We start from the raw sequence: 12,497 nt of genomic DNA on the forward strand, positions 1-12,497 counted from the left end.
AAGTCATCCTCCCATCTCAGCCTTCTCAGCAGCTAGGACTACAGGTGTGCAACACCATGTCCGGCTACTTTCTTGTATTTTTTGATAGTGATGGGGTCTCATTATGTTGCCCGGGCTGATCTCAAACTCCCAAGCGATTCACCCACTTCAGCCTCCCAAATTGCTGGGATTACAAGTGTGAGGCACCATGCCCAGCCTATTTATACTAATTTCTATTTATGGAAGGTGATACTAGTTTTTCCTTTTATAGTAATGATATAAAAATCTTAATTTAAAATGAATTAATTTATCTGTTTAGGTGAGTAATTAGGTAGAAAATATTGACCGGGTGCCATGGCTCACACTATAATCCCAGCCAGCATTTTGGGAGGCCAAGCAGGTGGATTTCTTGAGTCCGAGAGTTTGAGATCAGCCTTGGCAACATGGCAAAACCCCATCGCTACAAAAAATAGGAAAATAATTAGCCAGGCACGGTAGCATGCATTTGTAGTTCTAGCTACTTGGGAGGCTGAGGCAAGAGGATCACTTGAGCCCAGGATGCAGAGGTTGCAGTGAACCAAGATTGCGCCATTGCACTCCAGCCTGGGCAACAGAACAAGACCCTGTCTCAAAAAAAAAAAAAAAAAAGAGAAGATATTAATTAATTACTGCAACTGGGATGCATTGTGGGGAAAAAAATGAAAAGTTAAAAAAAAAAAAGGCTGGGCACAGTGGCTCACACCTGTAATGCCAGCACTTTGGGAGGCCAAGGTGGGCAGATCACCTGAGGTTGGGAGTTTGAGACCAGCCTGACCAACATGGAGAAACCCCGTCTCTACTGAAAATACAAAAAATTAGCCGGGTGTGGCAGCACATGCCTGTAATCCCAGCTACTTTGGAGGCTGAGGCAGGAGAAATGCTTGAACCCAGGAGGTGGAGGTTGTGGTGAGCCAAGATTGTGTCATTGCACTCCAGCCTGAGCAACAAGAGCGAAACTCCGTCAAAAAAAAAAAAAATTAATAAGTAACAGGTGGTATACAGATATTACAAAACTATGAGAATGGCATGCAAATAACTAGAGTTTGGCAAAAAATTGAACAATAAAAATTCTATCAATCCAAGAAAAGAAGGAAACAAAGTAGAAAAATTAATTACAAACAAATGAAAAATCACAATAAAAGTAAGCTGGGGTAAATCCTTTTGTCTTAGTCCATTCCAGCTGCTATAACAGAATACCGGAGACTGGGTGGCTCATAAACAAATTGATTTGTCACAGTTCTGGAGGCTGGGAAGTCCCAAACGAAGGCACTGGCAAATCCCGTGTCTGGTGAGGGCCTGCTTCCTAGACTGCCATCTCTGTGCTGTAACTTCACTTGGCAGAATGGGCAAGGGATTTTTCTGAGGTCTCTTTTTTAAGGGCAATAATCTTATTCATTAGAGTTTCACCCCTATCACCTTGGGAATTTGGATTTCAACATATGGATTTGGGGGACATAAACATTGAGCCCACTGTACTAACCCTCTAAAAGAAAAACTTTATTCCCCCTAAAAAAAAATCCAGCTATGAACTACTTAGAGAACTACATGCCCTTGACATGTGGGGATTATTGCAATTCAAGGTGAGATTTGGGTGGGGACACAGAACCAAACCATATCAGATGGTGTTTTTGTAAAGATCAATAAAATGGTCAAACCTTTAACAAGTTTCAGTAAGAAAAAAGGAAAGAAGACACATCTTTTTAAAAAGTTAATGAAAAGGATTTCATTACTACAGAAATAAAGGACTTTTTAAAATTGTAAAAAAAAAAAACTATACAGCATAGCTTTATGCTAATAAATTTGAAATCAGTGTTTAGATGAAATGGATTATTTTCTAGGAAGACATAAGTTACAAAAAAGGCTCAAAAAGAGATAAAACAACCAGAGCAAAAGGAAAGCAGGTTTGACAATTAATATCTGGCAAAATATAAATCAATCAAGCCAAATATAATTAAGTGAGACAAGGGATATTTTATACTAATAAAAGACAAATTCTAGATATTACAATTATGAACTGCTATATTCTTTTTTGGTTCTGTTTATTTATATTTGCCTCAGGCCCAAGATAGCTGCTGATGGAACTTTTATATTGTAATAACATATTTTAGAATATATATAAAGCAAACATTATTAGAAATAATTTCTGTACAAGATATTAACAGATCCACAATCATCTTAGGAAACTATCACACATCTCTGAAATTAATAGGTCAGGTAAGCCAAAATAAGTAACAAAATGAAAAAATCTGACAGCTAGACTAATAGACATTTATAAAATGTTGTCTGTAACAGAGATTGCACACTATTTCAAGTACCGATGGAATATTTATATGGTCTGACCATAACCATAAATCCGAATAAGAGCTTGACAAATTCCAACAAGCATAAATCTTTTTTTTTTTTTTTTTTTTTTTTTTGAGACAGAGTCTCGCTCTGTCACCCAGACTGCAGTGCAGTGGCCCAATCTCCGCTCATTGCAAGCTCCGCCTCCTGGGCTCATGCCATTCTCCTGCCTCAGCCTCCCGAGTAGCTGGGACTACAGGCGCCCGCCACCACACCCAGCTAATTTTTTGTGTGTGTGTGTGTGTGTATTTTTAGTAGAGACTAGGTTTCACCATATTAGCCAGGATGGTCTCGATCTCCTGACCTCGTGATCCGCCCGCCTCGGCCTCCCAAAGTGCTGGGATTACAGGTGTGAGCCGCCACGCCCAGCCAAGCATAAATCTTACACTTCACATTCTGAGACCACAGTGCAAGACAGTAAGAATAGAACCTCCAGTGACAGGGCTGTTGTGAGGAATAGGAAGCCTACGCTCTACCCTCACCTCCTCCAAGTACCCAGACATTAAAGAAACACCCTTTTAAATAATTCTTGAGTTACAAAGGAAATAACAAATTATAAACTAAAAATCATTTGGAAAGGAATAACAATGTAAGCATTATATTATCAGATCCTGTAAATTACAGCCAAATAGTACTCAGAAAATATATTGGTTTACATGCATTTACTAGAAAATAAAAAAGTAGAAAATAAATGAATTGAACATTTAGGAAACTAGACAGATTAGCAACATAAACTCAAAGAAAGTGCAAGAAAATTACTCAAAACAAAAACCAGTGTGGTAGAGAAAAAGCAGATTTGCTCAAGAAAAGCAAAAGATGGTGTATTATTCTGTTCTCACACTGCTGATAAAGGCACACCGGAGACTGGGTAATTTATAAAGGAAAGAGCTTTAACTGACTCACAGTTCAGCATGGCTGGAGAGGCCTCAGGAAACTTACACTCATGGCAGGAGAGAAAATGAGTGCCGAGCGAAGGAGGAAGCCCCTTGTAAAACCATCAGATCTTGTGAGAACTCACTCACTATCTCGAGAACAGCACGAGGGAACCACCCCATGATTCAGTGATCCCCGCCTGGTCTTGCCCTTGACATTAATAATAATCCTTGGGGATTATTGCAGTTCAAGGTGAGATTTGGGTGGGGACACAGAACCAAACCATGTCAGATGGTGTTTTTGTAAAGATCAATAAAATGGTCAAACCTTTAACAAGTTTCAGTAAGAAAAAAGGAAAGAAGACACATCTTTTTAAAAAGTTAATGAAAAAGATTTCATTACTACAGAAATAAAGGACTTTTTAAAATTGTAAAAAAAACTATAGAGCATAGCTTTATGCTAATAAATTTGAAATCAGTGTTTAGATGAAACAGATTATTTTCTAGGGAGACGTAAGTTACAAAAAAGACTCATAAAGAGATAAAAGATCAACAATCTTTTTTTTTACAGTTGAAAAGGTAGCCAAATAGCTCCAATTAAATATAACCAGACAAAATTGTTTATGATTGAATTTTATCAAGCTTCAAGGAATAGATAATGTTTTCACTGAAGAAGGCATTAGCTAAAAAATAAAATCATAATAATCTGGTTTGTTTTATTTGTGTTTTTATGTTTCAGAGCATAAAAAGATGGAAAGCTTCCAATTCATGCTACCAAGCATAACTCTGACAGCAATATAATAAAGCAGCACCAAAAAATACACCTACAGGTTAATCTCACTTGTGGAATATAGAAACACAAAGTAAAAGTCTCGGCTGGTTGTGGCGGCAGGTACCTGGAATCCCAGCTCCTTGGAGGCTGAGGTGGGAGGATTGCTTGAGCCCAAGAGTTCAAGACCAGCCTGGGCAACACAGTGAGACCCCCGTCTCAAAGAAAAATTTTAAAAATTTAAAAATCCATGGTATTGATCTTGTGTTTACCCAAGAATGCCACAAGACAACACAAAATAAGGGAGAGATAAGATATCAAAAGGAAAAAAAGAAAAATGAAAATCAATAGAAAATGCAGCAGAGGCCATGCAGAGTGAGGTGGCCAAATAGATGCAGCAGAGGCCGTGCAGAGTGAGGTGGCCAAATAGATGCAGCAGAGGCCGTGCAGAGTGAGGTGGCCAAATAGATGCAGCAGAGGCCGTGCAGAGTGAGACGGCCAAATAGAAGCCTCCATTGATAGTTCCCCCCGCCACCCAGAAACACTAAATTTAACAACTATCTGTATAAAAATGCACCTTCATAAGAACCAAAAATCAGGTCAGCAATCGCAGTACCTGGTTTTAACTTCGTATTGCTGAAAGAGGCACTGCAGAGGGTGGGAAAGACGGCTTTGAATTGCCAACGACACTCTCCATCCCCTGGCAGCAGCCCCACGGCACAGGGTAGGAATCTGAGCAGCTGTGGGAGGGGAGGGTACGGCGCCTGTGACTGTGCATTGAACTCGGTGGTGCCGTCACAGTGGAAAGCAAAACCGGGTTGAACTCGGGTGATGCCCACCCATGGAGGGAGCACTGAGACCAGCCCCAGCCAGAGGAGAACCGCCCAGCCCAGCGGTGGGACCCGAGTCCCAGCAAGCCTCGCCATCTCAGGCTACGCCGCTCTGGGGTCCTCAATACACTTGTAAGGCGGTCTAGGCCAGGAGGACTCCAACCCTCTACAACCCTTATGCAAGCCCTGGTCCTGGTGCCTGTGGACTTGGGGGACTTGGACCTAGTGAGACACCAGCCGTGGTGGTTAAGGGAGTGCTTGTGTCACCCATCCCCCAACCTCAGGCAGTGCAGCCTCTAAAAGAGACTTCCCCTTCTTCTGTTTGAGGAGAGGGAAGAGTACAGAGGACTTTGTCTTGCATCTTGGATACCAGCTCACCCCCAGCAGAATAGAGCACTGGGCAGAGGATACCAGCTCATCCACAGTAGAATAGGGCTCTGGGCAGAATCATGAGGCCCCCACTCCAGAACTTAGCTCCTGGATGGCCTTTCTAGACACACTTTGGGCCAGAAGGGAACCCGCTGCCTTGTAGGGCAGGACCCAGTCCTGGCAGGATTCATCATCTACTGACGAAAGAGCCCCTGCGCCCTGAATAACCAGCAGGGGTCCGCAGGGGTACACCATGGGCCTTGGGTGAGACTCTGAGATGTGCTGGCTTCGAAGACATGGTAGCGGCTATGGTGAGAGACTCCTGCTTGAGAAAAGCAGAGCAAAAAGTAAAAGGGGACTGTGTCTTACACCTTAGGTACCACCTCAACTACAGTGGGGTAGAGTACCAAGAGGCTCTTGGAGTCCCCAGTTCAGGCCTTGACTCTTTTTTTTGAGATGGAGTCTCACTCTGTTACCCAGGCTGGAGTGCAGTGGCACGATCTTGGCTCACTGCAACCTCCACCTCTGGGGTTCAAGCGATTCTCCTGCCTCAGCCTCCAAGGAGCTGGCATTACAGGCACCTGCCACCATGCCCGGCTAATGTCTGTATTTTTAGTAGAGACCGGGTTTCACCATGTTAGCCAGGTTGGCCTCAAACTCATGACCTCAGGTGATCCACCCCCCCTCAGCCTCCCAAAGTGCTGGGATTATAGGCGTGAGCCACCGCCCCCAGCCCAAGGCCTTGACTCTTGGATGGCATTTCTGGTCCTGTTCTGGGCAAGAGAGTAGCCCACTCCCCTGAAGTGTAAGTCCCAGGCCTGGCAGCATTCACCACAAACTGCCTGAAGAGTCCTTGGGCCTTTAGGTGAACATCAGCAGTAGCCTGGCAGCACTCTCCATGGCTCTGTGGTAGTAGTGGCTATGAGCAGCGGCTCCTCCGCATGTGGAAAGCAGATGGAAGAGTAGGAAGGACTTTGTCTTGTGGCTTGAAAGCCAGCTTAGCTGCAGGAGTTTAGAGCACAAGGTAGACTTCTAAGGTTTTTGACTCCAGCCCTTGGCTCCTAGACAGCATCTCTGGACCTGCCCAGGGTCTGGGGGGACTCGCCACTCTGAAGGGAAGGATATAAGCCTGGCTGATTTCGCCACCTGCTGATTGTAGAGTCCTAGGGCCTTCAGCGAACATAGGCAGTAGCCAGGTAGTGGTTACAGCAGGCCTTGGGTGAGACCAGGTGCTGTGCTGGCTTCAGGTCTGACCTAGCACAGTCCCAGTGGTGGTGGTCACCAGGGGTCTTGTGTCACCCCATTCTCAGCTCCAGGTAGCTCAGCAAAGAGTGAGAGACTCTGGGAGAAAGTAAGGAAAAAGAACAAGAGTCTCTCCCTGGCAATCCAGAAAATTCTTCTGGATCTTATCTAAGACCACCAAGGTGATACCTCTACATGTCTGCATGAACCACAGAATTATGGGCTTGGAGTGTTCCCTAATGAGGTACGGCTTAGATCACAATACTCAAGTCCCTTCATATGCCTAGAAAGCCTTTGCAAGAAGGATGAGTACGAATAAACCCAGACTGCAGGGACTACAATAAATACGTAACTCTTCAATGCCCATATACCAATGAACATCCAGAAGCATCAAGACCATCCAGGAAAACATGACCTCACCAAACAAATGAAATAAAGCGCCAGGGACTAATCGTGGAGAAACAAAGATATGTGACGTTTCAGACAGAGAATTCAAAATAGCCATTTTGAGGAAACTCAAAGAAATTCAAGATAACACAGAGAAAGAATTCAGAAATCTATCATATAAATTTAACAGAGACTGAAATAATTAAAAAGAAGCAGAAACTCTTGAGTTGAAAAATGCAACTGACATACTGAAGAAGGCATCAGAGTCTCAAGAGCAGACGTGATCAAGCAGAAGAAGGAATTCGTGAGCTTGAAGACAGGCTATTTGAAAATACACAGGAAAGACAAAAGAAAAAAGGATAAAAGAAATGGAAAGATATTCCATGTTCATGGATTGGAAGAATCAATATTGTTAAAAGGTACATTACTACCCAAAGTAATCCACAGATTCAATGCACTCCCTATCAAAATACCAATGACATTCTTCACAGCAATAGAAAAACAATCCTAAAATTTATATGGAACCACAAAAGACCCAGAATAGCCAAAGCTATCCTGAGTAAAAATAAACTGGAAGAATCACATTACCTGATTTCAAATTATACTATAGAGCTATAGTAACCAAAACAGCATGGCACTGGAATAAAAACAGACACATAGACCAATGGAACAGAATAGAGAACCCAGAAGCAAATTAATCAATAAATCTACACTGAATTCATTTTTGACAAAGGTACCAAGAACAAACATTGGGGAAAGGATAGTCATTTCAATGAATGGTGCTGGGAAAACTGGATATCCATATGCAGAAGAATGAAACTAGACAGCTATCTCTCACCATTTACAAAAATCAAATGAAAATTGGTTAAAGAGTTAAACTTAAGACCTCAAACTATGAAACTACTAAAAGAAAACACTGGGGAAACTCTGCAGGACATTGGACTTGGTGAAGATTTCTTGAGTAATACCCCACAAGCACAGGCAACCAAAGCAAAAATGAACAAATGGATCCTATCAAGTTAAAAAGCTTCTGCACAGGCCAGGTGTGGTGGCTCATGCCTGTAGTCCCAGCACTATGGGAGGCTGAGGTGGGTGGATCACTTGAGGCCAGGACTTCAAGGCCAGAGGTGAAACCCCACCTCTACTAAAAATACAAAAATCAGCCGGGCATGGCAGTACACTCCTGTAATCCCAGATACTTGGGAGGCTGAGGCATGAGAATCGCTTGAACCCAGGAGGTGGAGGTCGCAGTGAGCCGAGATTGTGCCACTACACTCCAGCTTGGGCAACAGAGCAAGACTCTGTCTCAATAAATAAATAAATAAATAAATAAATAAATAAAATATAAAAGGCTTCTGCATAGCAAACAAAGCAATTAACAAAGTGAAAAGACAACCCACAGAACTGGAGAAAATATTTGCAAACTACCTATATGACAAGGGTTTAATAAACAGAATATATAAAGAGCTCAAACAAGTCTATAGGAAAAAATCTAATAATGTGAAAAATGGGCCAAAAGGGCCGAGTGTAGTCACACCTATAATCCCAGCACTTTGGGAGGCCTAGGCTGGAGGAGTGCTTGAGCTCGGAGTTCAAGGCCAGCCTGGGCAACATAGTGAGATCTCGTCTCTCTCTCTCTCTCTCTATGTGTGTATATATATATATATATATTTTTTAAAGGGCCAAAGATCTGAATAGGCATTTCTGAAAAGAAGACACACAAACACCATACAGACATATAGAAAGGTGCTCAGCATCACAGATCATCAGAGAAATGCAAATCAAAACTACAAGACATCATCTCACCCCAGTTAAAATGGTGTGTATCTAAAAGACAGGCAATAACGAATGCTAGCAAGGATGTGGAGAAAAAGGAATCCTTGTACGGTGTTGGTTGGTGGAAATGTAAATTAGCACAACCACTATAGAGAACAGTTTGGAGGATCTTCAAAAAACTAAAAATAGAGCTACCATATGATCCAGCAATTCCACTGCTAGGTATATACCCAAAAGAAAAGAAATTCGATGTTGAAGAGATTGCAGCACTGTTCACAATAGCCAAGATTTGGAAGCAATGTAAGTGTCTACCAACAGATGAACGGATAAAGAAAAGATGGGGCCGGGCGTGGTGGCTCATGCCTGTCATCCCAGCACTTTGGGAGGCCGAGGCGGATCACCTGAGGTCAAGTTTGAGACCAGCCTGGCCAATATGGAGAAACCCCATCTTTACTAAAATACAAAAATTAGCTGGGTGTGGTGGCGCACACCTGTAGTCCTAGCTACTCGGGAGGCTGAGGCGGGAGAATTGCTTGAACCTGGGAGGCAGAGATTGCAGTGAACCGAGATCGTGGGCAACAGAGCAAGACTCCCTCTCAAAAAAGAATAAATAAATAAATAAATGTTAAAAGGTGGGACATATAAACAATGGCGTACTATTCAGCCCAGAATGAGACTGTGTCATTTGCAACAACATGGATGGAACTGAGGTCATTATGTTAAGTGAAATAAACCAGGCAGGGAAAGACAAACTTCACATGTTCTTCTTTGTGAGAGCTAAAAATTAAAACAACTGAACTCATGGAGATTGAGAGTAGAAGGGTGGTTACCAGAAGCTGGGAAGGTAGTGGGGGATGGGGAGGGTGTGGGGATGGTTAATGCGTACAAAAAAGTAGAAAGAATGAATAAGACCCAGCATTTGGTAGCAAAACAGGGCGACCATAGTCAATAATTTAATTGTAAATTTAAAAAGAACCAAATGAGTGTAATGAGATCATTTGTAGCACAAAGGATAAAGGCTCAAGGTGATGGATACCCCATTTCCCCTGATGTGACCCCCATGCATCACACGCCTGTATCAAAGTATGTCATGCACTCCATAAGTATATACACCTACTATCTGCCCACAAAAATTAAAAATTAAAAAAAGAAAAGAGTTTAAAATAGAAACAATTTTAAGTCTATAAATCCGTTTTTTAGCAGTCTATTACAGGAATAACAGGCCGGGTGTGATGGCTCACACCTGTAATCCCAGCACTTCGGGAGGCTGAGGTGGGTGGATCACCTGAGGTCAGGAGTTTGAGACCAGCCTGACCACATAAGAAACCCTGTCTCCACTAAAAAAATACAAAATTACCCAGGCGTGGTGGCAGGCACCTGTAATCCCAGCTATTCGGGAGGCTGAGGCAGGAGAATCGCTTGAACTCGGGAGATGGAGGTTGCGGTGAGCTGAGATCCTGCCACTGCACTCCAGCCTGGGCAACAAGAACAAAACTCCATCTCAGAAAAAAAAAAAAAAAAAAAAAAGGAATAACACATTATGATCAGGTAAGGTTTATCCCAAGAATTTGAAGATGACTCAACATCAGCAAGTCTATTAATGTATTTCCCTTTATTAACATATTAAAGAAGAGAAAACAATATCATCTCAATTAATGAAAAAAAAATCCATCTCAAAATTGAGTACTCATCCTGATGAGAAGAAAAACTTTTAACAAGAACAAAAAGATACTTCCTGAAGTTGATAAAGCTTGTCTACCAGAAACCTACAGAGTAAACCTCACAGTTGATGATTAAAAAAAAAAACTCATTTGTGCCAGTTACCAATTTATTGCCCGTCAGCTCCGAATTCACCTCTCTGCTTTGTGAAAGTGGATGCTTGCTGTGAACGTTTTTCTTGCCAGCTGACAAAACGCTAAGCTGTGTCTGTAGAGGGCACTGGAGGCACACGACAGGAGGGCGTCTCACTGTTTCCCGTCACCAGAGTGCGGCTGCCAGCAGTATGTGGGTGGGACACCCGGCGGCACTTGTCCACCCACACGTTTTACTGAGACCGGGCAGGAGGATTCCTGCTGGCCAAACACATAATGACCTAGTAGGGTTTATCCCAGGAATTTAAAGATGACTCAAATCAGCAACTCTCTCAATGTATTCCACTTTATTAACACATTAAAGGAGAAAAAATATCTCAATGGACAAAAAAACTTTTTTCTTTCTTTCTTTTTTTTTCCCCCTAATTGAGTACGCATCCAGATTAGGAAAACAAAACAAAACAAAACAAAACAAACTTTTAGTGAGGTCCACAGTTTCCTGCTTGCCAGCCTTATCCTGCCAGCTGTGAGCCAGCTCTGGCCCAAGGCAACCCAGCCAACATTGCCACCATCCAGTGGGCCACAGCCACACCCTCTCCAGTGAGGCCTGAATCTTACCCTGGGGAAGGATCCTTCCCCTCCCACCCGCAAGTATGTCTAGTCCAATAACAGCTTCAGTAACTGAGGAAACAACGACAGAGAGGGTCCACGGAACAGGTAGGCTCACAGTCAGACTAGTTAAGGCTCCATCTGTCACCTAACCACCAAAATCTCCCATTTTGACTAGTGGCCACAGTGTCACTTTGGGTCCCCGTGCATAAACGTCAATTCAGAGGCAATGCTTCAGTCATCTCAGAAGGCCTGGGTAGTTTGCTTTCCCCAGTGCACAGTCACTCTGTAAATAGCACAGGTCTTCTGAGTAGGGCCTAGAGGGAGACTTACAGTAGGTACTTGCAGCAGGGCTGCAGAGTTCATCCTTGGGGGGACATCCCCCCACACCCTCACACCCCATGTTCATAAAGGGGCCCTGGGGCTGTGAATTAACTCAGTCCTAAGAGCTAGGGGAGAGGCTGTGACTCTCTGCTGTGGTGATTCAAATCAGGTTTCTGGCTACCAGACCCAGAACTTTTTTCTGTTATACTTGAGTAGGCAGCCCATCAATTTTGTTCCTAGAGATACCATCATTCATTAGCCATTGCCAAGAATCCCTGTGGCCAAAGGCATTCTGATTACCATTACATCTCTGCCGCCCTTCGTGGTAAATGTGCCCACCTTATCTTTGACAATTAAGTGCTCCCAATTATCCTGAGGCACTTCAGGATCCCATCACCCCCGTGATACCAGGAAGCTCATCTCAATGACAACATCCTTAGGGTCACACCTACCTACACAGGAAAGCAAGCACAGAGCTTTTAGGGAGGCAGATGCTCCCCTCACTATTCTATTTCTCAATGTCTTAGTAAAGAAGTGTCTTCTGGGCCTTCTCATGGTTATGGATGGGTGCTTGGTGGTAGATGTGTAAGTCACACATGATAAATCTACTGTGACATTCCTGTCTCCCTACGTCTTTGGATTCTCTCCCCCAAATCATAGCAGGGAAGCTCTGGCATCTCCACCTCATCAAATGTAGGCAACTGTTGAGTCACCTCCTGCTGCGCAAGCTAACCCATGAAATCTAGACTCTCTGGTAAGTGCATCTATATCAATGAATTAACCAAATGGAGTGTTATAGCCTACCCTGTTGGATCTAACACTCTTAGAATCAATTCAACATGTTTCCCAGGTTTCTTCCAATATTTATTAGCAAAATCTTACCATTCTTTTGGTGTGTAAGTGATTTCCTTCTGAGTTAGTTATCTGAGTTATATGTCCCCCTGTAACATGCTAAGATTTGACCCTAGTTATGGATCCAGTGACAACAGGAGTGACTGTGCCAGGTCTGAAGAAAGAGCATCCCTTTCCAAGGCATCCTGCCAGATGAAGTTATCACAGGATTTTCAAGCAAAGGAAGTGCAGTGTCCTCAGGCACAGGAGGGCAGGCTACTTCCACTGCCAAGGGAGCTTTAAAGTGATTTGTCAG

The 12,497-nt window shown here is 43.1% G+C and overlaps 1 protein-coding gene across 6 annotated transcripts in view; it reads right to left on the bottom strand.

Annotated features, from left to right (window-relative positions):
• Positions 1 to 12,497, bottom strand: part of IQCG (IQ motif containing G) — a 73,891-nt gene that overhangs the window by 6,245 nt on the left and 55,149 nt on the right. The gene's annotated exons all lie outside the window — the stretch shown is intronic.

The sequence above is a fragment of the Pongo pygmaeus genome, chromosome 2 (genome assembly GCF_028885625.2).
Source record: "Pongo pygmaeus isolate AG05252 chromosome 2, NHGRI_mPonPyg2-v2.0_pri, whole genome shotgun sequence".
NCBI classification, from domain to species: Eukaryota; Metazoa; Chordata; class Mammalia; order Primates; family Hominidae; genus Pongo; species Pongo pygmaeus.